The sequence below is a fragment of the Dryobates pubescens genome, chromosome 13 (genome assembly GCF_014839835.1).
Source record: "Dryobates pubescens isolate bDryPub1 chromosome 13, bDryPub1.pri, whole genome shotgun sequence".
NCBI lineage: Eukaryota > Metazoa > Chordata > Aves > Piciformes > Picidae > Dryobates > Dryobates pubescens.
This window is the reverse complement of record NC_071624.1, coordinates 14,613,687-14,640,237: the sequence shown is the minus strand read 5'-3', so window position 1 is coordinate 14,640,237 and position 26,551 is coordinate 14,613,687.

Below are 26,551 nucleotides of genomic sequence, written 5' to 3'. Positions count from 1 at the left end.
AAAAGAGAAAAGTGCATCTGAATAAAGTAAAATATCACAGATGAAGCACACAGATAAAAACTAAAGACAGTTGCTTTGTAGCCTAGATACATTTAATCTGCCTACCACCAGATACAATAAATGCTGCATTGCTTTGTGCCTCGTTTGCAGACCCACTCTCCCTAATGCAAAAGCAACTCCTACATCCTGAAAGCTCAAAGTCTTGATGGCTTCTTGCCAAGATAAAGGTAGCTAAATACCATATTATATGTTACTTTGAAGGAGTGGCTTTTGCCTGCCACACTCATCACATCAAATAATGTTTAACATTGTTGATTCTGGTAGACGTTTGCACAGTGCACGAGACAATTACACGATTTCCAACTATGACAGCAACTGGGACTTAATTCTTTCATGAGATCCACCAAATTAACGTCATTGTCTTGTTTTAAGACCAGAGGTTTGTCTGAGACTACTCCTGACTAACATGCACACAACAGATTTCCTTCCCACCAGGTCTGCCCAGCAAATGTAAACAGGCAGGAATTAGTGAGGAGAGCTGAAGCTTAAAACCATCTTTTCCCTCCCTCTCTCCCACCACCCTACGCTCTGCATTGTGCTTTGGACTGCTTACCAAAGCTATACAGTCCCCATGGTCACTGTTTCATTCCAGCCAACTGGCACCAGAGTAAATTACCAGAATTGGTACCATATGGGCCATATAATATGTGGGCCATGAAGTAGTCTTTTCTTCCTCCAACATTTTATCACTTCAAAATTGGTGTTGAGATTTGGCCCAAGTTCCAGAGTGCTGGAATTTCATTTTCCTCTGGGAGAAGATGATATCATTTTGGAGTTTAATTTTCTTTATGGTATGGAATAATTTACACCAGGACTTTGAAAAAAGTGTAAGAATGACCAAAGAATATGAAGAGACAGGTGGAGGTAGCTGGCCTATAATGGCAAGTCCTATTTCTAGCTCTTCAGAAAACACACAAATTGATCTGTAGTGTTTTACTTCACAGGATCACAGGGGATGGAAGGGACCCAAAGAGATCGAGTCCAACCCCCCTGCCAGAGCAGGACCATACAATCGAGTTCAGGTCACAGAGGAACACATCCAGATGGGCCTTAAAAGTCCCCAGAGGAGGAGACTCCACAACCTCCTGGGGAGCCTCTTCCAGTGCTCTGTGACCCTTACAGTAAAGAAGTTCCCCCTTATGCTGAGGTGGAACCTCCTGTGCTGCAGCTTACATCCATTGCTCCTTGTCCTATCACAGGGAGCAAGTGAGAAGTGCCTGTTCCCTCCCTCCTGACACCCAGCCCTCAGATATTTGTAAACATTTATTAAATCCCCTCTAAGTCTTCTCTTTTCCAGACTAGAAAGCCCCAGGTCCCTCAGCCTCACCTCATAAGGCAGTGCTCCAGCCGAAAGTCGCTTCAGCCAAAGGTCGCTTCCATCCCTTGCCCTGATAGCCATTTTAAGAGCAGCTTTGCTGTAATAGCATCAGATTTCCACACACCTCCCTTCCCATGCCTGCCACACCCACATTTCAATTATCACATTCTGCAGGATGTGAGCAGTGAACAAGTTTAAGCAGCTTTGCCAGCACAGTTCGGTGGGCGCACACAGGCACAAACAGCGATGACATCTAATTAATTCACACCACTGTCGAGTGTCAAGAGAAACAAAACTCAAGGGGACTCAACAATGGGAAGTGAGTTCTTTAATTGCAATCTGTACCCCTCCAAAGAACTGAACCTTCTTAATACAAAACCAGCTCTGACAGAGAAGAGGCATGTTGCCTTTTTAGTCAGTGTCAAAACCTGACTGCTACTGGCACTTTATGGTTTACTATTTAAATCCGCTATGCTCAGAACTTTCTTCCCTTCTCATTAGTCTCACCTTTTCACTGTATTTAGAATAGAATAGAATAAAGCAGGTTGGAAGAGACCTTCAAGATCATCGTGTCCAACCTACCATCCAACACCACCCAACCAACTAAACCATGCAACCAAGCACCCTATCAAGTCTCCTCCTGAACACCTCCAGTGATGGTGACTCCACCACCTCCTTGGGCAGCCCATTCCAATGGGTTGCCTGGGAGAAGAGACCAACCTCTGCTTGTCTACAACCCCCCTTCAGGTAGTTGTAGAGAGCAATAAGGTCACCCCTGAGTCTCTTCTTCTGCAGGCTAAGCAACCCCAGCTCCCTCCTTTCCATTGCCAAAATGCCTTTTTGAGGATGCCCCTTCTAAACAACAGGACAGGGGGGCATCCAAACAGAATCTGATAACAAATTCTTCCCTGCACTAATTGTACACATATTAACTTGTTCTTATTTGCAAGGTATATCATATGTTGAATTTCTGATCCAGCATTATGTCTCAATAATAGCCTGTCTGGGCTTTTTTTTAATGACCTTTTTTTAAATCACAAAACACTTTGTGCATGGCACATGTAGTGTTCCCTTTTCAATTAAATATAAATGAATAAATAAATGCCTAAAAACCTGACAACAGTTTTCCATTGCAAATCTTTTTGGTCATAGGACCACAGATGGGTAGCAGTGATGTGAAGAAACCCTTCTTTCCAGCAATCATTCCCTTAAGCAGTGTCTTGCAACTTTACTGCTCCCTCTGACAATCTTTGGAAGCACCAGACGTGATTAGTAAGAACTGAATCAACAATGCCTTGAGGAACATGGCTCATGTCCAAATCTGTTTGTGATTTACTGAGTCATTAAAAGAATCACCTACCCTTTCCCATGCATTGAATCCCCACGCATGCTGCTCCATCAAATTCAGACAGTTGTAGACAGCAGGTCTAGACCAGGTGGGGCTTGGTCTCTTCTCTCAGGCAACCAGCACCAGAACAAGAGGACACAGTCCCAAGCTGCACCAGGGGAGGATTAGGCTGGAGGTTAGGAAGAAGTTCTTCACAGAAAGAGAGATTGGCCATTGGAATGTGCTGCCCAGGGAGGTGGTGGAGTCACCATCACTGAAAGTATTTAGAGAGAGACTGGATAGAGCACTTGGTGCCATGGTTTAGTTGATTAGATAGTGTTGGGTGATTGGACTCAATCTCAAAGGTCTTTTCCAGCCTGGTTAATTCTATTATATTTTAAAAAGGAACAAGATGTAGAGCACTCTATGATAATTCCATGGAGGTAAATAGAATGAAAGTACTAAGCTAATTTAACAATGCAGTTCTAAAATATCTGGTTCTTTGTCTGCAAAGGGACTACCAGGCTCATAGTGACAGAAAAGCAAGAAGTCTGGAGGACATTTGAAAGAGCAAAAGGAGAGACATCTTCCTTCCACAACAGTCGGGTTTTGGTCCAATGGGGTGCAACGTTCTAAACTGGATTATTATTTGTGACACTCAGCAGGAAACATTTCACATATAAACAATTTCACCAAGATAAACCTGCCAAAATGTGGTACACAGATTTGTATTTTTAGCTGTGGGTAAAATGGTGGCCTGGAAACTCATTGCCAATTTAAATATGTTCATATAAAGAAAAAGGGGGCAGGGGGAAGTGAACAAAAATAAAAAGCAGTTACTTTGGGGATGTGGAACTATTCTGCTTTCATGTGATGCACATGTTTTAAGCCCATGTTTCACACTCAGCCTACTTGCTTCTCAGAGGAGACCAACAACAGCAAACTCACAAGAAACTATGAACAGCAAGGAAGTGGCGTGATGTGGATTTCAATAAGTTGCAGCAAACAAGATGCTCTCACTCGGGACTGAAGCAGCAATGTGAGCACAAAACAGAGCAACTCCATTTCCACTCTGCCAAGTGTCATCACACCTGCAGCTCAGTGGGATGAGAAACATTTGGTCAGGGGCTTGATTGCCAAGCCAAGACTAAAAAGCTTTTATTTCCCTTCAAGTTGTGGTGCTTGTTATTAGAAAGCAAAACATGAGAGTGAGGATGTAGGTGCATGCTCGTATTAAGAAGGAGATCTTTGGGCTACTAAGATTTCTGAGACATCCAGAGCAGGTGCCTTTAGTTCATGTAAGTAAAGACATCATTTAGAATGACAAGCAGACACACAGAAGATTAAACTCCCCATAATGATGCAGACTTCTTTCCTTCCTTCCATTTTGCTGTTCATAAGGATCACTTTATATTGCTTACTCAGAAAACAGTTGAGAAATTATGGGCAATAAATATTTCCTTAAATTGAACTGGCAGAACCTATTTCTTCTTTTAAAATATATTGTTCCCAGTTTACTTATTACTCAGTGCTGGGACTTGCCTCTTGAAGAGAAATATTGCTTGAGGGACCACTCCTCATTTAACCAAATGCTATTAAGCCAGAGTGTGAAGATAGCATAGAAGCTACCAAAAGGCTTCCCTAGATGCACTAAATCAAAGCTAATGGCTTGAGATAAAATAAGTGGAGTTGTTCTTCTGTTCTTTGTCAGTGTTAATATTTTAGGTTACAGCTCCTCACTAGACTCTGCCTCTATCCTGGCTTCTTTGGGGCCAGAAGCTTCAGAAGGCTTCCCTTACACACAGCTCACAGTTTTATTCCTCGTGTTTGGTTTTTGCTTCCAAACTGTCTCAACTGCCTGACATTTCCTGAGCTTGGAGTAGTGCTCACACGACATTCAATTTTTCATCTGAATGCCATGTTAATCACAAGCAAGCACAGGGCCAATTGCAAGCACAATTTACCTGGAATATGTGGCCTGGGAAACTGATGAGGGGAACATGGAGTGCTAATGCCTTACTTCAGAAAAGGTAATAATGTAAAGAACGAAGAGCTTCCAGGAGCTTTTGCTGTTGAACTACAAATTATTTCCTGACCTTTAATTTTCATTATATTTTTTTTTTTTTGCCTTGCAACAAGCATAGTTTCCACCTCTGTAGCCCACATCTCTCTCTTGATTGCACTCTGGTGTTAAGTATTCTTACAACTTTTTTCCACTCTCTTTAACTAGAAAAAAAAAAAAATAATCTCCAGAGTTTCTTTCCTGAAAGCATTAGATGGCCTTTTGGGCTGTTTCTGAATAAAGGATTTCTCAAAGACCAGACTTCCCCCCATATATTATACAGCTTCAACTGTTTCCAACAATGTAATTAAATCTGGGTGCATTTTTGTTTTTTCTTCAGAAAGCAGTAAAACCATTAAAGAGTGTGGCTCTGGGGGCACAGAAATACTCCATAAATTCAGTTCATGTTTAGGGAACAGATTCTGCCAAAATGAAAGCACAGAGAGATTCTCAGAGAAGTCTGAGCACTAACTTGTATAAAATGTTGGCCACCAAGGTCACCCAGTTTGGCAGCCACCATCAAGTGGTTGACTGTGACTAGCAGCTCTTGACTCTTGGTTGGAGGGAAGAGGGAAACTGGGGAAGATAACCCATGACTGGATAATGGTCATGAAATGCCTAAGATGTGGCTGACAAAAAAATAATAACAGCTTTGTGTAAATAAGTCTGGGAGGAGGAGAAGGCAGGACAGTGTAAGAAAAGTTGGGGAAAAGAGAATTCTTTGAGAGAGCATGTTGTATTTTTCCCCCCCTTAAAAGATTTTAATTCTTTATTTAAAGATTTTAATTCTTTAAAGGTTTGTTTAAAGATTCTTTAAAGATTTTAATGTTACAAAAAAGTTACAGAGAGCAAGAACAAGGTGAGATGTTTATAGTAGAATAGAATAGACTAAACCAGATTGGAAGAGACCTTCAAGATCATCACATCCAACCTATCATCCAACACCACCTAATCAACTAAACCATGGCACCAAGCACCCCATCAAGTCTCCTCCTAAACACCTCCAGTGATGGTGACCCCACCACCTTCCTGGGCAGCCCATTCCAATGGCAAATCACTCTTTCTATGAAGAATATCTTCCTAACAACCAGTCTAAACCTCTCCTGGTGCAGCTTGAGACTGTGTCCTCTTGTTCTGGTGCTGGTTGCCTAGTAGAGACTGAAGGAGAGTATATGGACAAAATCAGAGAGATCAAGGCACACAGGAAGATCAAATCAGTAAAAGATAGGAAGAACAAGAGGAAATAACTCTAAAGTAACATTGGGAAGAGAAGGAAGACCAAATAAAAGTAATTTGTCCATGATGCACACAGGAAACCTGTCTACAGAGGGCAGCTCTGCAATTTTCAGTGGCTTTTCTGAATCAAACATCATCTTGGAGGTAAATAGTCAGCAAAATTAGTGCTCCTGAGAAATGAATAAAGCTTTAGATAGACAGGGCCTGATGAACATTATTGAGAGTGCTGAAAGAGCTGGCTGGAGCTATCAAAGAATGATTAGCATTCATCTTTGTGATCCTTTAGAGGAGGGGTAAGCTGCTAGAAGATTGGGGAAAAAAAAGATCAGAGTGCAGTTCTTTAAAGAGAGAAAAAAAAGCAGCAGCTGGAAGATTTATAAATCAATCAGATTAACACCAGCTCCCACAGAAACAAATCAAACCATTTGTCAGAATCAGGAAGATAACAAGGAGATGAGATGAAGTTGGTGGTAGACTTGTTAAGAGGAAAGCATGCCAGAGAAATACATTTTATTTCTACAGCAGGTAACAAACCACCTGGAAGTGAGAAACAATAGACACATCAATCTCAAAGCAAGACTTTCAACACTGTTTCACTCACCAGTTTCAGAACCAAACTAGGGGAAAAGTCCTGTTAAAACTTACTGTGTGTGATAGGTGAGCAGATGGTGACAGAGTGGCTGTCATCAAAAAGTGATCTTCTACAGTACAATCCCAATTCATAAGGACATAGTGATGGGTGCTGCAGAGCCTATCCCAGGCCTCACACTGTTATCAATATTTTCATTCATTAGGAAGGTGATGGAATGAGAGAGAGGAGCCTGGAGAAGAGGAGGTTCAGGGAAGACCTTATTGCTCTCTACAACTACCTGAAAGGAGGTTATAGACAGGTGGGGGTTGGTCTCTTCTCCCAGGCAACCAGCACCAGAACAAGAGGACCAAGGGAAGTTTAGCCCTGAGGTGAGGAGAAAGTTATTCACAGAAAGAATAATTGGTCAGTGGAATGTGCTACCCAGGGAGGTGGTGGAGTCACCATTCCTGAAGGTGTTCAAAAAAGGATTGGATTTGGCACTTGGAGCCCTGGTTTAGTTGCTATGAGGTGTTAGGTATTAGGTAATAGGTTGGACTTGATGATCTCTGAGGTCGTTTCCAACCTGGCTGATTTTATGATGCCATCAATGGAGTGTCTGCCATAAAATTTTCAGGTGAGAGGAAGACTGGAAGGACTACATACAGAATTCAAAACAACTTTAGGAAATAGTATAACTTCTCCCTGGCATTCAGCCAAGAGATATATGCTGTTCCTTGCCCTTTAGAGAAATAACATTAAGTTCATCTGAGGGTTCTGGTCTACCATCTGAAGATGGGATGTGGAAAATGCAAGTCCTCTGTTAGAAGGCTTTAACAGGAAGATAGTCTGCGAAGTCTATCCCATAATCCTTCCTCTCAGTACCTTGCTCAGCATCAATAAGGTGCCAGCTAGAGCTCTATGTCCACATTTGTGCCATATGGGTACCAACTGAAGAAGGTCATAGGAAAGACAGAATGACCAAGAGTCCAGGAAAAACACTCTATATGTTGGGGTTTTTCCTGTTTGAAGAAGAGCCTGTTCTGCTGTAGACAGATGTGGAGGTAAAGATTTAAATCACAGCAAGGCAGATTCACGTTGAATGTTAAAAAGCTCTCCAATGGGAAAAAAAATACTGACATAGACTGGCAGGGGAACTGTAGTCATCATCACTGGATGGGTTTAAAGCTGTTAGAGACTGTAAGGAGTAGCACTGATCTGCCTTAGGACAGGGATTGAGAACTAATTAACCTGGTCTTCAGATTCATTTGCCACAAACCTATGACCCAGAAGATTTGCTGTCTGAACACACAGGTGTGAAATGAGAAGGTGAAAGCAGAACCACCCCTGCATGCTCCAAGCTGTGCACTGTGGGCAGTGCAGACATGCAGGGGCAACAGCTCTAGCTCAGGGCTGCACCCCTCTACTCTCACTCACAGGCTATCACTTTGGGTGGGTTATCCTCTGCTCTCCGCTCCTTCCTTCTTTTACACTAGTGAAATTTCCTTGGATGCTGATTAGGTAAGTCTAACAAAAGGTCATTTTTTTGCAGAAGCTCCTAGCTGAGGCCATGATGTGCTGGAATTGTCTCCAAGTACTATGAAATGCAGGTAACAGTTCTGCCTTGGGATGTTACCTAGAGACACAACAACCAGCCCATCAGCTAAGTAGCACCTCCTCTGAATGTTGAGGTGCACAGCTGATGGTCCCTCACTGTGTCAGTGATAGGGCATGTTACCTTCCCCTGCTTCCTGATAGGTTCATCTGAAAGATTGAAAATCCCAACATTTCTTTTCTTTTTAACATAAGCAGAGCATAGTCCAACACTGATCTGGCATTAAACTGTTTCTTTTTCTCACTTTGTTCAAGTACCAGTTTTATCTCCACGTTTCTTGTCACTATCATCCCCAAAACCCTCATTTTCTGTGATCTTGAGCTTCCTCTCAGCCCCCAAAATGACTTTTCTTCTGGGAGATGTGTTTGCTGTTTACCCCAAATTGATGGAAAGTAAATGGGTGGGCTGAAAATTGAAGCAATAAAAAAAGGTGTATTGGAGAACAAAAAAGAATTTCAAAGAATTCAGAGAAGCTGGTAATACCGAGTCAGAATAGAATAGAATAGAATAGACCAGACCAGAACAGGTTGGAAGAGACCCTCAAGATCATCATGTCCAACCTATCATCCAACACCACCTAATCAACTAAACCATGCAACCAAGCACCCTATCAAGTCTCCTCCTGAATACCTCCAGTGATGGTGACTCCACCACCTCCTTGGGCAGCACATTCCAATGGGCAATCACTCTGTGTAGAACTTCCTCCTAACCTCCAGCCTAAACCTCCCCTGGCACAGCCTGAGACTGTGTCCGCTTGTTCTGGTGCTGGTTGCCTGGGAGAAGAGACCAATCTCCCTTAGAGAGCAACAAGGTCACCCCTGAGTCTCCTCTTCCCCAGGCTAAGCAACCCCAGCTCCCTCAGTCTCTCCTCATAGGGCTTGCACAAACAAGCCAACCAGTAGGAGGGCAAAGGAATTAATTGGTTCGGGGTAGTGTTGAAAGCAACCAAGAAATGCCTAAAACCTTATTCCAAGACTTGTTATTCCAAATGCAGTATAAACCACTAAAGCAGCAGAGCAGCATACTAATCCCTCCTTTTATATGAACATGGAACAACTCCTGAAAGCAAAGTCAATTGCAGAGTTTTATCATGGGGATATGTGCTATCCTGTAAAGCAAACATGAGCTGAAAGGGATGAGTATCACTTACAGCCTCATCCTTGCTGAAGACAGCAGGCTCCCCTTCCCTGTGACCATGCTTTCTTGTATAGATCAGGTGATGATACCACTTTTTTCCTCTGAGGAAATTTTTTGTCCTTTTCTTTGAAGAATTTCAGGCTTTTCTCTCTGCAGGTAGTACCACAGCAGTGTTGCCCTGTTGTGGCTTGTGCCAAGGGAGACAGGGCATGCCTGGAAAGAAAAGCACTTTTAGAATGTGTCCAGACCAGCCTAAGCTTTGAAGCAGAACAAAACAGAACAGCTTCTTTGTGGATCCAAAATTTTCATACAAATGAGTAAGCTGAGACGCTGAACCCCTTCCAAGTTCAGAGACATCTATGGTTACATGTTTGCTAATAGAGAATTTCAAGAGCTTGTGTGCAAACTTGGAACAGCCAAGTCCCAGTTTAAGCTTTTTTGGCTCTACCTAGGAATGAAAAATATCCAGACATGTTTTCACAGCTGCAGTTCCACCACATCTAAGTTAAACACAGACCATACTGTTTTCAATGTGAATGAGTGCTCTGGCACTATCACACACTTGAATTCTGCTCCACCAGCTGAGACCCCTTCCCTGTGCTGGCATTTCCACCTATTGCTCACAGTTACAGGAAACTAAAACTTCAGTACATACCTATTGAAACCAACATTATACCCAAATGCTGTTGAATAAAACAGCTCTGCTTGTGTGCCATGGCTTGACACTGCCTAGTGTTAAGGAACTGATTTTTTCACCAGGCTCAGCTATGTATCATGAACCTTTGCTGCCTCAGCTAACGGAAGTTCTTCATGATTTACTGTTAGAAGCTTGAGGATTTGGAGTACAAAATTTCAGCTGCTGCCACAGCAAAACTCAGAATGTCAGGGAGCAAACATTATGACCAATGGCAGCAAAAGTACCTTATATTTATGACTCACTGTGCAGAGCAGTAGTTCTAACCAAGCATGAGTACGCCTATTTTCCTTTATGGTCTAATCTATACATTCTTGTGTATTAACACCAAGGCAGTAACTAAAAGGTATTTGGAAACAATGACTGTAAAATGTTGAGCTTGTATGTGTGGGCCCTTCCTGCTTTAGACATCTGCTTCACAGCACAATTCCCAGAGGCCTCTTGATGGCCTTTGCAAGTCTTAGTATCAGCGTAACAGCTATCTGAAGCATAATTCTGGAATAGGGATGTCAGCTTAAAGGAAATTAAAGTCTATGTGTGCAAATGGGACAAGGCTTTTGTTTGATAAGATGCACATAGCACGTAGCACTGTTAGTGAGCAATTATTTCAGAGCTTCCATCAGCCTCATTTATCCTTGGATGACACCACTTAGTCAATTGTTCAGTGTAAGGTTTACATTTAATAGCAGGATTTTCATTTCTTCCTTCCCACCAGCTGTCAGTGCTAAAAGTAAGAAGCCCCATGATCTTCCTTAGGATAAGAGGTGCCACAACATGCTCCTTCTCACTGGGGAGTTCACAAGTGCCAAACTCCAGCACTGCCCTTGTGGTACCACAATCAACACTTCGTTACCTTTGGTAGTAAACTGACTAGGGCTGTCCCCATCTGTGCTGGGTTACACCCGTCCTGGGGCTGGGGAGGATTGCAAGAGCCCTGCTTCCCCCAGGGGACAAACGAAACCTGATCCAGGTGGACTTGGCTTCTCCATCCCAGGAAGAGGGGTCCCCCAGGTCTAAGCTGGTCTGTTCCTCACCCCCTTCCTGTCCAGCAAGACTATGGCGGGGGGGAGAGCATGGCAGCCATCTTTCTCTTTGCTTCTGCCTTGCCTACTCAAAAAGACCAACAGCCGCTGCTGGCCTCCTGGTTCTGCCGCGTGATCTTCTCCCTGCCACATCCACACTTCTCATACTGTCCAGTTCTGGGCCCCTCAGTTTAGGAAAGATGTTGACTTGCTGGAACGTGTCCAGAGAAGGGCAACAAAGCTGGGGAGGCATTTGGAGCACAAGCCCTATGAGGAGAGGCTGAGGGAGCTGGGGTTGCTTAGCCTGGAGAGGAGGAGGCTCAGAAGATAACTTAGTGCTCTCTACAAATACGTGAAGGGAGGTTGCAGCCAGGTGGGGACTGGTCTCTTCACCCAGGCAACCAGCACCAGAACAAGAGGACACAGTCTCAAGCTTCACCAGGGGAGGTTTAGGCTGGATGTTAGGAAGAAGTTCTTCACAGAAAGAGTGATTTGCCATTGGAATGCGCTGTCCAGAGTGGTGGTGGAGTCACCATCACTGGAGGTCACACACAATCAACCAGGTTGGAAGAGATCTCCACAATCATCAAGTCCAACCAATCACCCAACCCTAGCTACTCAACCAGACCATGGCACTAAGTGCCTTATGCAGGCTTTTCTTAAACACCTCCAGGGACACTGACCCCACCTCAAATGTTTAGGAAGAGACTGGATGGGGCGCTTGGTGCCATGGTTTAGTTGATTAGATGGTGTTGGGTGATAGGTTGGACTCGATGATCTCGAAGGTCTTTTCCAACCTGGTTAATTCTATTCTAAAGGACTGAAATCTACATACATCGAGGGTGATACAAGGCCATCCAAATTTGTTTGTGTATTTTCCTATTCATCCTTATTCCTTACCCCTGTAAATCCCCTCCCTGTTATTGCTATACATACATTTTGTTAAAAAGATTACTTTTACTTCCAAACCAATTCCAGATTATTTTTTTGGTAGATTTACCTCCAGTCTCTTCAGGGGCAGAGGTGAGGGGGAGGATTTTCTTGGTTTCTCGCTAACATCTGAGCTCTTAAACTCCAGTTAAGGCTCAAACCACTACACCATCCAACCAGCACATTCCTCTCTACAGCATGCTTCTAAATACTACTCCAGATGTCCCATGCAGCTCTGGGGCCAGTCATTTAGGATGCACATGTAGCACATCTGTAAGATTACAAGAATAATACCTCTTTACAACAGGGTGGTTTTTTCTCCTAAAATACTCAAAATTGTAAGATGATCTAGTGACCTATAAAGGATCCCAGTTAAACAGAATGATTTAATTGCCAGCAGTTTCTTGAGTGGGGAGCAATTACAGTGAAATCTTAAGCAGCAAGAACACCATGGGTTGAATTCAAATTTGCTGCAGCTATGCAAAACCATCCTGCCTCATGCCAGCTTCATAATGAGGCGCTGGCTGGAGCAAAGCATTACAGGGCTTGAAGTTCAGATTGTAACATGAGAGGTTTCTTGTTCCAGTTGGTGAGTTTGGGTTGCAGGGTTTTGGGTGCTGGCTCTTCCACTGAGATGGCAGCAGGACAAGGAGGGATGGGGGGTCAGCTCCCTGGCTTGGGTTTTTAGCTGATTTGCTGCTGCTTTCTGCTGTGTTGCTTTTTCTGCAAATAGGCTAATATAATTGTGTATATTATTATTAATAGTAGTACTTGTATTTCATGTATTCAGTAAACTCTTATCTCAACTCTGTGTTGAACCCAGTGGTTTTCTCTCATTTTTGTGTTGGGGGGGGGACCAGGCAGATTAACCTGTTTCCAGGGCTTAACCTGTTACAAAGAATTACCTTATAGTTATGCTTTTCTCTCTGTAAATACTTTTATTCTTTAAGATACTTGTTACATAAGAAATCACTACCTTTCTTAGTCTGAGATGCAATTAGTTTCTGGTATTAACATCTTATTCCTGACCCGTGCTCTGCTATTCCTCATTGCTTTGTGGAGCATGGCAATCTATAAACAGTCATTTCCTTCTCTTTGTGGCCTTCAAAATAAGAACTATTTTAAATGCTGGAGACTTCAGCTTACTTACAAATCAAGGATTCTGAGCCAACAGGAGCAAGTTAGCCAGACTGCTTGAATCCCTTATTCCCATCTCATGAGACTCATGTGTCTTTTATCATCTCAGAAGTGCCAATCTAAGGCACCTAAAGCTGGCAAGTGCTTGCACTTCTGCCTGCTGGCATCCCACTCCCATGGGAACCATGTGAAACAATATCTGGAGATAGAGAGGGTTTAATACAATATCCTTGGTGAACATCAGTGTACTTAGGGTGACATTTGGCCCTTGGACTTTCTCACTGCAAGCTGACGCATGTGACTTGATTGATTTTGCCCTTCTTCCACTTCTCTCCTGGTCACAAGGACTCATTTGATTTCACCAGCAAATGAGTGTTTGGCCTCTGATTTTACAGGGGACAAGAAATTCAGTGCTTGACCTAACCACTCAGCTCTGTCAGCCATGTATTCAGAGAACAATAACCTCTTCCAACTCTCCCATAAGCACATCTTACCTGAGATCTTGGCAGCAGAAAAGCTATGATATGATTAATACTAAGCGTGGGATGTCTACGGAAGGAGCATTTCTTGTAAGGAAAATCAGCTCTTCCTTGTCAGTAAATGAATGCTAATACTCCTTCCCTATTAAGGCAGTCTCCTGCTTTAAAACTTTTATGTCCTCCATATATCATGTATTTGGAAGAAAGTTTTGCTATTTAAGTAGCTGCCAGAGTGATACAGGCTTATATGATTGCAATTTACAGTACTTCATAAATCAGCAGGCCTCAGATGCATTTGACAGCTGAGATTTTAAATTGACATCCTGTCTTTTTATGAACATTAAAAGGCTTGATCTCATGACATACTTACACAGAAGTATCCTTGCTGCCTTGGCCAAGTTGTTCCTAAAGCATAAAGCAGGAACGAACATAATGACAACAACCTGGAGCTTTGTACATTAAGTTCTCCAAGTGTTACAACTAGCCCAGAAAGGTCAGCTCAAGATCAGGAGAGATCTCTCCAGTGCCTGTTGCTCCCACATAAAAATGGTGGAAATATGTCCTTCAAATAAGGATCACACACAAGGATCCCATGGACAGTCAAGGCTCTGGCCCAAATTCTCCAAATACACACACACACAAATAATTTCATCTACCTATGGAGCTGTGTTGAAAAAAGCAAATGAGATTCCTAATATACCTACAGAAGTGGAGCTACATATTGGCCATGTTAACAAATGCGTGTTTTGAGAAAGAGGGTGACAATCACAGAACAATCTCCCTTGAGTGAGAGTACATCGGGAGCTCATGGGCACCAGTAACTTCCCCACAGGAGCTCAGTTTGCTGCATGTAATTGCTGTGAGTCAAATATTTTCAGGCTTTTGCCTATAAGACCCTTTTTTTTTCTGTTGGGGGGGGGAGGGGGGGGGGGGGGGCAGGAATCTTTGCATAGCCAGAGACTAAATGTTTACAGACTGGGATTACCTCAGGAGGAAAATAACTTTGAGCCCCTTGTCATTCAGTTCACTCACAAATCTATCTGATACACGTCCAGTGGAAATCAGAGTGGAGCCTTCTCATGCTATTACCTAACTGGGCTGGCCAAGTTTTAATTACTACACATCTCCCAGCAAAGCCAGAGCCAGGTATTTCAGAGCTGCTTTCCAATCAGAAGACAGCAGTCCACTTCTCATCATGAAGAAAAATCAGCAAATAAGCTGGGGGGGAGGAGGGGGGAATAAAAACCATCACAGCATTGGAAACAACTCCAGGAGGAGTTGATGACTGCCCTAAATGATGAGACTCATATTGGCTGTCTGTTGAAACAACACCAAAGAAATTATTTGGTTATTAAAAAGCATCAAGCAGAAGCAAGCACCCTCTGGGCTTGGTTGCTGGCTCTACCCAAATAAATGTTCATGAGCATTCCTTATCGCTCAGACACACACTCTAAAACCTGAAAGAACAAAACTAATCAATGTTAGTAACAAACTCTAACTTACTCCTGGTAAACCTCACCTTTTCAGTTGCACTTTTCCACTTGCACTACTATTGCTGAATGAAATCATCTCCTCCCTCTTCCCTCCTGGCAACAAGCACTATTAACAGAAGACATGTAAAATATTACAGCTATCATTATTGTCCTTGTATGAGCCAGCCATCCTGACTAGCTTCCCTTCCCTTCAGCAGCAGAGCTGGTTGCTTCCAGCCAAGAGAGGAGCAGAGAGTAAGCTCTGCTATTAGTTACGCTAGCACAAACACCAGCAGAAGCTTAACACCAATAGAATCATTGTTACAAGCAGTTTGTCTCGTGGTCAGAGTGTGGGTTCATTTTTCTGAGCACTGTGGAAAAACGACACCTGCTCGCAGCCTCCTCACTGGCCGTGGTGTGCAGAAGTTGTACAAGATCATGGTATGCCCCCAGCCTCAAAATGCAGCTGAATTATGGCTGAGGGAATCCAGGTACAGAGATGCTGGAAGACCTTAGGTACCCAAAAGTACAATAAGAAGAAGACTCTTGAATAGGAATGGAATTATCTGTCCTGCTCTCCAGTCAGGCAGGTACATCCATGTTACCTCCACTGCACAAGGAAATTAGGGTGTAGACAAAAAGGTACAACACTTTCAAAGGTGTTTTAACACTTCAGTCTGAGTCTGAACTACCCAGTCTCAGGCACCTGATTAAGGCTCTTAACCAGTGGCTATTTGGCAAACCAAATCCCCTCTGCAGACAACCCCCTCCCTCTGTTGACCACAACACTCCTGACTGCAGGCACCTTTGTGACCTGTCAACAGTTGGATGGCAGAATTTAATCCCTGACTTCCCCAAACGCAGTCACATCCTAATTGCCCAGAGCTCAGCCAAGTGGCTCTGCCAGGTCTGAACAGGAGCCAGGTCTGGTCCTGCTCCCAGCCACCTGCCTGCTGACAGGCTCTGCCCCTGCAGGCAAGTCCTACCCAAACATGCTGCCTGCCAAAGAAACGCACATTGTCAGTCCCTGCTGCTCATTTGCACAGGGCAGCAGACTATGCAGCAAGATGGCTCACATCATGCTTCACCCTTTTGCTACTCAATGAATGTAACAACTGCATTCACATGATCATATAATGCGCAGATAAGGCAATAAATGTATAAATGCTACTGCTCGAGTACAGGCCCAGACACACCTATATCATCACATTCTTGCTCATGTCCCGAGGAGAGAAGAGGAGAGGAAAGAAGAGGAAAGAGGAGGAAAGAGGAAAGAGGAAAGAGGAAAGAGGAAAGAGGAAAGAGGAAAGAGGAAAGAGGAAAGAGGAAAGAGGAAAGAGGAAAGAGGAAAGAGGAAAGAGGAAAGAGGAAAGAGGAAAGAGGAAAGAGGAAAGAGGAAAGAGGAAAGAGGAAAGAGGAAAGAGGAAAGAGGAAAGAGGAAAGAGGAAAGAGGAAAGAGGAAAGAGGAAAAAAGAGCCTTTCTACAAAATTAGATCTGGTAGAAGTGCAAAGGGGCCTTTCTTTCCTACAAATATGGGTTCAGACAGCATGTACAAGAAACTATAACAGATCCCATAACAAATAAGCCAGGGCAAGCTTGGTGGATACTTTCAATAATTTGGTAGCACATAGGTAGCAAACAGTAAGGAAAAAAAAAGAGACAGAAGTACCAGCGCAGTTTCTCTTGATCCTGGTACAGGAGCTTAGCAAGGCAGTCAGTGTACATGGGTTTTGTATTTAGCACTAATTAGCAAGGTTAATCCAATATCTACCTTGATCTTACCAACTGCTGTGAAGCGCCTTCATTGATTGTGTAACAGTTTGCAGAGCGCTGCCAGCTTTCAACGATCAAAATCTCGACTGCAGCTTCCCCAGCACCGCAGCTCTGCCTTTAAAAATCACAGAGTTAAAGATTACTAACTCTTAAAATATCAATAAATAACAGCAGCATTTAACAATCATTTGTGGGTGGCGTTTGCTTTTCTGGGTAGGAACTACCTTCTGATCTTTGAAACGCAGGGTCGTGTTTGCTTAATGTTTTAAAGTGTTCTGTGGCTCAGGAAGATGAGAGCCTAACCTTTTCTCTTCAAGAAAAGCTGAGATTTGCCTAAAATGACATGATTACAGCAACCACACTAGTGGGGGTTTTTTATTGTTGGGGTATTTTTCATGGCTAGAAAGGGTGATATGACTGCAGCAGAAGCACCCTGGTGGCACCCATTCAGTTGGTTATTGTTGTGACACAGTAAACAATGACCGTGTTACTGTTGGTTGCTTGGTGCCATGGTTTAGTTGATTAGATAGTGTTGGATGATAGGTTGGACTCTATGATCTCAAAGGTCTTCTCCAACCTGGTCTACTCTATTCTATTCTATAGCAACCCAAATTACCTATGGCTGGTGTCAGGTCCCTCCTCTGCTGCACCCACGCATTGTGGCAGCTGTGTTTTTCTCTCATTGGGACATATGTGGTGGGCTGAAATTACCCCTCCAACATAAAATTGCCAGACCGGCTCAGATGAAAGCAAATGAAGCTAAATTTACAAGCACAGCTACAATCCAGAAATGTGGAACACAATGAACATGTACAAAATGCACAACATTTACAATTCATAAACAGCACAAGAACCCCCCCTGGACAAAACCAGGGGCTTACCTCCTCTTCCCCCCCTTCTCCCCTGTACACAGGACGAGAGAAAAAAGGAGAAAAGCAGAGAGTAGCTTATAAGTACTTAGCCACAACAAAGAATGCAGCCAAAGTCAGCAACAGCCAAGCAAAAGCCAGCTAGTATCTGCTAGAAAGAAGAAGCAGAAAAGAAGACAGTTAGTTTACACAGCTAATTTTATGTTAGCAATTAGACCAACTGACCAACTAGACTATATAGACCTTATCATTATTTTCCTTTTCCATCCAATGGTAATTTATTTACATCCTATCACTTTTCTACTCAAACCATGAAAATTTATTTCCTAGACAGGACCTAAAACTGCCACAGGACATAGCAATACTGCAATGTAATGGGAAGATGGAGAAAAGGTATTTTATTCCCTCCTTTATTCCTGGGAAAATAAGACACACCAGAAAATATGCAGTGTGTCATTACAGAGCTTCTCCATGAAACACTCTCTGCTCAAGCTCAGAAGTGGCTGGACTCAGCTTAGTTCTCCAGACATGGCCGTGGAATGTTTGCTCAAGCCCAGCAACACATCCAGGTCTCAGCTGGCTCCCAGTTAGAGAGATCAGAGTTTGGGCAGCTATGCCTCACATCAGCCCACCCATCAGCTGACTGAGGAATGTGAACCCCTGCCAGACAAACTGGCACTGCCACTGGCACACACAGCAACCAACCTGCAATGCTGGGGAGATCCCTCAGCATGCTCCTCTCAGCTAGATGCTAGCTGAGCTCTGCACATGGGAAAGCTAGCTGCACAGGCAATTGCCAGCAAAATGCTCTTCAGGGTTACTGGGGGAATATTTTGTCCAGCTTCTCTAGTGTGTGCTGCTGTGGGTCTACGGCCTTTGATCCTGGAGCCTTGCTGCATGCATGCAGCCTGCCAGACTGTGACCACTGAGCCTATGCATTACACTCCAAGTGCATTACCTCCCTAACTGGAAATCTCTTGCTCTGCTCTTTGGAGGCTTGTCATAGAAAGGAAATATTCAGGAAAGGAAGGCAACAATTTCCAGGATCCTCCCATCTGGAGCTGTTCTGAAACAGTTTTGGAAGGGATATATCAAAGCAAAAGAAGGCTTTCCCCTCTGAGCCAGCCTTGAGAGCAGAATGGTGTTACCGCAGCATCACCTGCACTTTATGCCTCATTTCTCATCAATGCATAGATAAGAGAGGGCAGGATCCCACACAACAGGGGAGTCCTGGAAAAGGTCAGCTTGTTTGTATATGATGTGCCATGAAAAATACACATACCAAGTCAGAGCACTCACAAGCATACTCTAAAGAGCACTTTCCTGAGCTCTCTTTTGCTCTTGCTCCCCACATGCAAAGTTTACACCTTTCTGACTATCATAAAATACAAACCTTTTGCTATTCCAGCATAAAATTCATGAAACCAAGTGGTTTATATTGCTACAGGCAAAGGTTCAACTCAAATCTTTTCCTGCTGACTTCTCTAGTATTCTCTTTGAAGTTTGGTTGTGAAAATCCCTAGCCCATCCACGTAAAACAAACAGAAAAACTCAGAGAGCAGTACTATTTGGGATTACTGAGGGATGTTTGAGAAGGTATTATCTTTGCCTCTCTGAAAGCACCGCAAAAATGGTTTGCTTTTCCATTAAAAAAAATATATACACATCCCTTTCCTATGCACACACATGTACACACCTACACAGGGGCTGGGCAAAAGGGCAAATTCACTGCATACTCCTCCTGTTTTAAAGGTAGAGTTGAACCATTCCTCCCTCTACCAGCCTATGTAATATACTGAAGCCACAACTGCTTTCCTATATCTGACAATGCCTCTGGATCAGGGATGGCTCCCAGCTGGTCCAGGACCAGACTTGGATGCACCAGTAGATCAGGATAAGCAGCAGTGCTACACAGATCTGTGAGAGAAGAGCTGCTTCATGGAGCTGCTGAGGACAACAAGGACACAGACCTGCAAAGAAGTCATCCTGGTCATACATGAATTCTGAAGAGATCTGTAGCACCAGAGAGCATCTGAGGACAATATGCCTGGGTCTGTGGGACTCCTGGGCTCACTCTGATACCTGTGCAGAGCCCATGCAGCTTGTTGAACTGAGGCTGGCCAAGGGCACAAGGGTCATCACCTCCTGTTCAGAGAACATCCTCACTACAGAAAACATTGGTAGCAAACGATCAATGAGAGGAAGAAAGGAAAAGTTCAGACTCAGGACTTGAAACACATTTGCATTTGTTCCTCTTTCATCACAAGTGTCACCTTGTGCTTCCTGAGGGTCTGATCCTGCTTTGACATGTGAACTATGGCAAGAGCTGCACGCACATGGCATGGAGAAAATGAGACCCTGCAGACAAAATCATTCAAGAACACATTTTGGGCTGATGACAAAGCTTTTGACAAGGACAAGAGTTGCAGAAACACCCCCATAGATGCTTCAGGAAGCATATGTCAACATCAGTCCTTCCCATGTATATGCAGAATTTGATTGAATAAAGGGCCTGGCAATAAACTTCCTGAGTGATTCCAGATTGCAGCACACACATCCATCACATGTCTTTTGTACCCTGGAGCACTATATTTCATTACACTGGTGACACGCGTTAAGTGCTGCAGACTGTCGACCACCCATGCAGCACAATGGTCCCCTCCCTGCTCGCAGCCGAGCCTTGCCAGGAGCAGCAATTCCTCCAGGTTCCCCAAAGCCACCTCATGTCATGGACGTACCTTCTTCTGCCTTTGGTGGGAACGCTGCGTGGGTACTTGAATCTGTGGCAGTAAAACGTTATTTGTTCAGATCTTTGCCTTCAGGGGGAATTGTAAGGTGCTGCCACCAGGCAGGAAATCTGTGATCTAATTTAGAGGCAGTGAGGCATGGCTTTTCTCTGGGGCTTTTCCAAAACAGAGCTGAGATCCCACTTGAAAAAAAAAATTAATATTTTGCTAACTCATGTATAAGCGATAAAACAGTGTTCATCTTTGCTCTGTAGGGCAGAAGGCTAAGACAGAAATGAAGGCACATTACAGAGGGTGGTTGGCTGGGCACGCACCCCCATGCTCCAGCTGGTCATGCATTGGGACACTGAGTTTGATACTGAGGTCCCTGTGTACCTCAGTTGCTGCTGGCAATAGTCATTCATAACCACCAGAAAGGGGGGAGAGTAGGGGTTTGTGATTCATTTTTGTCACAGCTGCCCCATTTAGTGTTTCAGATGGCTGTTCCACAATTTTCTGTCCACTTTCTCCTCAGCCCTCAATTGTCAGGTACTGCGAAGAACGATGTGGCTATAATGAGTGATAGGAAGTTTCAGCTGCAATTTTAATGCACAGCATCCCATTTTACCTGTTTAACCCTGCCTCCTGTGGAGTGCTAGAGATGGGTTTAGAAATATCACACAAACAGGCCAGGGAACTATTTTCCCCTCTTTCAGAAAATTTCTGGGTAAAGTCTGCTCTTCCAGTCAAGCTAAAAATACTGCGGAAAGAGTCTTTCATTGTGAAGCAGCACTTGGAGAGGTTTCTTATAGGTCATAGACTAGGATTGAGAGTTTGAGCTCCAAAGACTTACACTTAGGTCTTGCACTGAAATATTATGTGCTATATGCCTTTGTTCTCCTTTGCCCCAGTGTACTTGGACAAGTGACAATTGCCAGGCTGGAGATGCCAGTGTGTCCAGCTCACCTGTGCCCTGTCCAGCTGCAGCTGAAGCACAGCCCTCCAAGCTAAACCACCCCAGCTCTCTCAGCTGCTCCATGTTAGACTTGTTCTCCAAACCCTTCACCACCTTCATTGCCCTTCTTTGGACCCACTCCAGCACATCAACGTCCTTCTTGTAGTAAGATACCCAAGCTGAGTGCACTATTTGAGGTACTGCCTCACCAGTACTGAGGACAGGGGGGGCAAACCGCTTCCATATTCAGAGGATTTGAAAAGAAAACCCAAACCAACTCTCCCTTGTGAATTCTAATTTCCACGGAGCTTCTCAACTATACCGTAAAACAGGTTTTACAGGCTTTTTTATATTCGTCCCCACAACCCAGCAGCAGTGCTGGCAGGAAGACAAATACCGACTCTCGACAGCGTACAGCGGTAATGTATTAACAAGTGAGAAATAAGTGCGAGCCGCTTGTTCGGCAAACGCCGCCCGTAGCTTCAAACAACCTCAGCGGTGACAAGGGGCATCCATCAGGGACGTGGCCAAAAATCCCCGCACCGGCTCGCGTCGCGCGTGAAGTCTCAGTCACGGAGCTGCGGCGGCAAAGCAGTTCTGCCCGAAAGAGCACGGAGCTGGGTCCACAGTAAACATTAAAGTCGTTGACGTTGGCCCGAAGGCCGGCGGACACCCTGCTCCGTACCCTGATTTTGGGGAGTGCCTGGGAGCGGCGCTGTCCGCGCAGCGCGGGGGGCTCGGGGCAGAGCGCAGGTAAGGCGGATGCGCGGGGCGAGTTGACGAGACGCGGGCGCCACCTGGTGGCGGCGGGGGCGGCTGCAGAGCGGGGCTCGCCCGGCATTCGACCTCCCAGCAGCACCTGCCGGCAGCGCTGCGCTTGCCACTCAGGTTCATGGAATTGGTTTGGGTTGGATGGGATCTTTAAAGGTCATCTAGTCCAACACTTTGCAGTGAGCAGGGGCATCTGCAACTAGTGCTGGTTGCGCTGAGCCCCATCCAGTCTGACCTTGAATGTTTCCATTCCATTGCCTCTCTGGGCAACCTGTACCAGTGTTTCACCATCCTTAGCCTAAAAAAATTTCTTCTTTACACCTAGCCTGAATCTCCCCTCTTTAGTTGGAAATCATCTCCTTTTATTCTGTCTGCTTAAACGATTGTCCTCATCTTTCTTACAGGCCCCTTTTAAATACTGAAAAGCCACATCATGGCTTTCTGTGGTCTCCCCAGAGTGTTCTCTTCCCCAGGCTGAACAAACCCTCAGCCTGTCCTCATGGCAGCAGGGTTCCAGCTCTCTGATCATTGTGCAGCCTCCTCTGGACCCACTCCAACAGTCCTCTTCTACAGAGGATTCCAGAGCTGGACACATTACTGCAGGTGAGGTCTCATCAGAATGGAGCAGAGCAGCAGAATCATCTCCCTTGACTTGTTAGCTGTGCTTCATTTGGGCAAGATTAAGCTGAAATTTTTACTTGCTGCCACTGATAGGAAGCTGGAGGACCAGCAGCATGCTGCTTGGGCCAGCTTCACCTGGCAAAAATGAGCCAAAGCCAGTGTATAACAGCATTTTCATGGCCACAGACTGCACAGCACCATGTCCAGGAGGCAATCAGTCCTCCATACATTGCCCTGTATATAATAATTTATACTGTTATGAAAAGTAATGCTAAGTTATCAAACTTACCCATGAAGCTTCTTGCCTTTCCCAGCTGAGCAGGCAGTAGAAGTGGTAGCTGAATTGCTGTTATGTATGTGGTCGATTGCACCATCAACTTCAGCAAGCAGTGTTTCATTTCTGAGATGGCCATTATGACACCTGGAAGAGCAGACACTACTTGTGTTGTATTTATGAGACACTTTGCCTACCATCCCAATTTGGATGCACAGCCCTGTGTCAGAAGAAGGGCTCAGCTACCTGGCAGAGATGGACTCTTTCAACCCCATCAGCCACAGGTGGGTAGGCACTGACACGGAGGTAGGTCTGAATGTTGGGGCATCAACACTGCCTCTGGAGAACCAGCTGCAAACCAAGGTGACAAAGGGGAAAGTGAGCTGAACAATGCTCATTCCTAGTTTTCCAAAGACTTTGTTTCATCCACAAAGCACCAGAACAAGAGCTGATAGAAAAGGCTGGTATAGGCATTTATGTTCAACTCCTGCTCTGCAGGAACTAAGATTTTCCAGCAATTAAAAAGAGTCAGCAGTATCCTAGACAATGTAAACATTTGCAGCCAGTAATTACAGATATCACTTCCCTGTCTGAGAGTGACTGCTGCCATCTGATACCCCTCCAATTTTGTAAAAAGCAAACAAAACCCAAAAATGTTGCATTGCTTGAGCAATCACAACCCACCATCTGAGACACATTAGACTGTATCAGTCTTTAAATCATATCAGTAAAGACAGTGAGAAAGATACTGGTTTAAGCTGCTCAGGTACAACGGTGTTGCCCAATTCCACAGGCTAAATGACCTAACAGGATATGCTGGGTGCTCAGCTGAAGCCTCTTGGCTGGGCAGCTTTGTTGGGTTTGGAGATGAGAAGAGCTAAAGCACACAAGTAGAAGCTCATATTTAATTCTCAGCCATTCCCTGAGACACCCACAGCTGATCTCAGAGATCCTCCCCAGCACCACAACCTGCACCTATAAATTAACTGATCTACAGGGTCTGGAGTGAGTACTTGTGATTTTGGGTGAGTTGTGCTGTAGCTTCAGTTCCCTAACCATGACATGGGAAGACAGATGACTGCTGCAGAGGCTTGAGTGAGATTCTGGTGCATGGATTAAGCCAGTCACAAACATTTTCCTTCCACTTCTCATCCATCTAAGGGAATAAACATGTCACCACAATGCCTCACTGCCAGCCTGGGAGAGCAGAGAGAGGATGCAGGTTATGCCCAGAAGCAGCCTGCTCCCCACTTTGGCACAAGCTGGCTTGCGGTTGGGAAGCTGTTCACTGGCTTTTGCAGATGCATTGTACAAACATTTGCATTTCTCTGCAGACCCCATTTGTATTTGTCTGTGCATTTAAGCCTTTCCTTTGTAGCCAGCTGGGATGGAAGAGGGTGATCCTAGACCACACAGTGAGGTGCTATCAATGCTCCAAGCCCTAAGGAAGATTTCTACTAGCGTGAAGCTGAGGTATTCATCATTACCAGGAGCTAAAGTGAGCATGAAGCCAACAGGATTGAGCACTGTGTAAAGGTCAAGCTGAACACTCGAACAGTGTCTTAATTTAGAATTGCTTTTGGGAGAGTATTAGCCCAATCTCAGTGCCTCCTGAGGATGCAGTGCTGCTGCTGTTTGACAGGTGGGAAACACTGACATCTTAAAAAATCTATTCTGTGTCACTATTAAGAGAAAACCAAGCTCTTCCATCAGACAAAGCCATAAAATTGTTCTGTTTCCATAATGTTGAGCCATTTCATTTTGATGATGTCAAAACATCCTAAAACTATCTTATGCAAAACAGTAAACAGATTGACCATTTTAATAAGCCAGAATGAAATTAATTTACCCAAGCAAGCCAGAATGATTTGTTTTGACTTTCTCCTTTAAAAATTGTCAGATTACCAGAAACCTGAAATTTCAGCATTAATAATACTGCCTTTTCTACAGGGAAACTCTTCCAGCCTCTCACAGTCACAAGCTGCACCAGGAGAGGTTTAGGCTGGATGTTAGGAAGAAGTTCTTCACAGAAAGAGAGATTGGCCATTGAATGTGCTGCCCAGGGAGGTGGTGGAGTCACCATCACTTAGAGGTGTTTAAGAAGAGACTGGATGAGACACTTGGTGCCATGGTTTAGTTGATTAGATGGTGTTGGGTGATGGGTTGGACTTGATGATCTTGATGTCTTTTCCAACTTGGTTAATTCTATTCTAATTCTCTCACATCACAGCCAGACTGACTATAGCCTCAGCAACAACCATTGCTTTGTGGGTACATAGCCCAAATCCTTCTCTTCTGGAGCTCCTGAAAAGCAGACAAAACCTCAGATGAAAATGCTGACCACAATTACAATTTGCACTACACTCACGCTGTGCCCCTGGGGCTACCTTTTCCTTGTCTTCTGCTGGGCCCAGAGGTTGAGCAGCTAAAACTCAAGAAACTGCCACCCAAGTGACAGCTCAGAAGAAAATTGTAGCCATCAGAAGTAAGAGCCCAGAAAATAATCATTATCATCTCTGTGAAATCACCAAGTGGTGCATACAACTGCGACCAGCCACTTCAATCTTGACTTCTAGAGCTGTACCAAACCATTCAGTCTCTGCTAATTCACAATTAGGAGTGGGTGATTTATTGCACACTGAGAGCCTTGTAAATCAAGCTGAAAACCTGGGCCTGCCAGAAGCTGTCTGTTAGCATTTCCATTTCTTTCTATGCTTATTGCTACTGAAGACTGTGCTATTCCAGCTCCCACCTTCCTTTCACATGTCATTTTCAAGTATTTCAGCTCCCATGAAAGGGATGAAGAATCTGGGGTTTGGTGCTGCAGGATATGGCCCAAAATATTCTCCCTCAAGTGTTTCTCTCCCAATAACATAAACAAATCTCCCCCTGCATCTACTGTAGTTCATGTCCCACATTTAAGACACATACTGGACTTCAAATACACTCAGAGATGAGCTGATTATAGCCACCAAAAGCAGCCAGGGCAACTGCAATGCAGGCTCAGAAAAACAAGAGAAAATTTTTGATTCCACAAAACCACCTGCTAGTCTGTCTGCAGCCAGCCTGGCTCCCTGCACACATCACACATCTTCCCCACCTGCTGCTGCAGACCTGTTTTCACAAGGGAAAGATCCCCTCCTTGGCTCTTTGCTTTCCATCTCCCCTGGCCATGGGCTTCCCCAGGGTGCCAGTGATTGCATGCACCACCTCCCCTGCCTGAACCCACCACTGTGGTATGAAAAAGTTTCTCCCTCATGGAGGAAGACAGCAAAAGAGAGATCCACGGAACATGCAGTTAACATACCATGTCACTCCTCCTGAGAACCAATCTGGTCACTCTGTGGTGGTTGTAGGAAAGATCACAGAGATATCCAGACACATTTTTCCCCCCATTGCCTACTCTTCCTTGTGAGGACCAGTGTAGCCTTTTCCCACTTCAACTTGGGATTTTACATTACAGGAAATGTCTTCCTGATCCCATCAAGTTGTGCCCTGAAACGT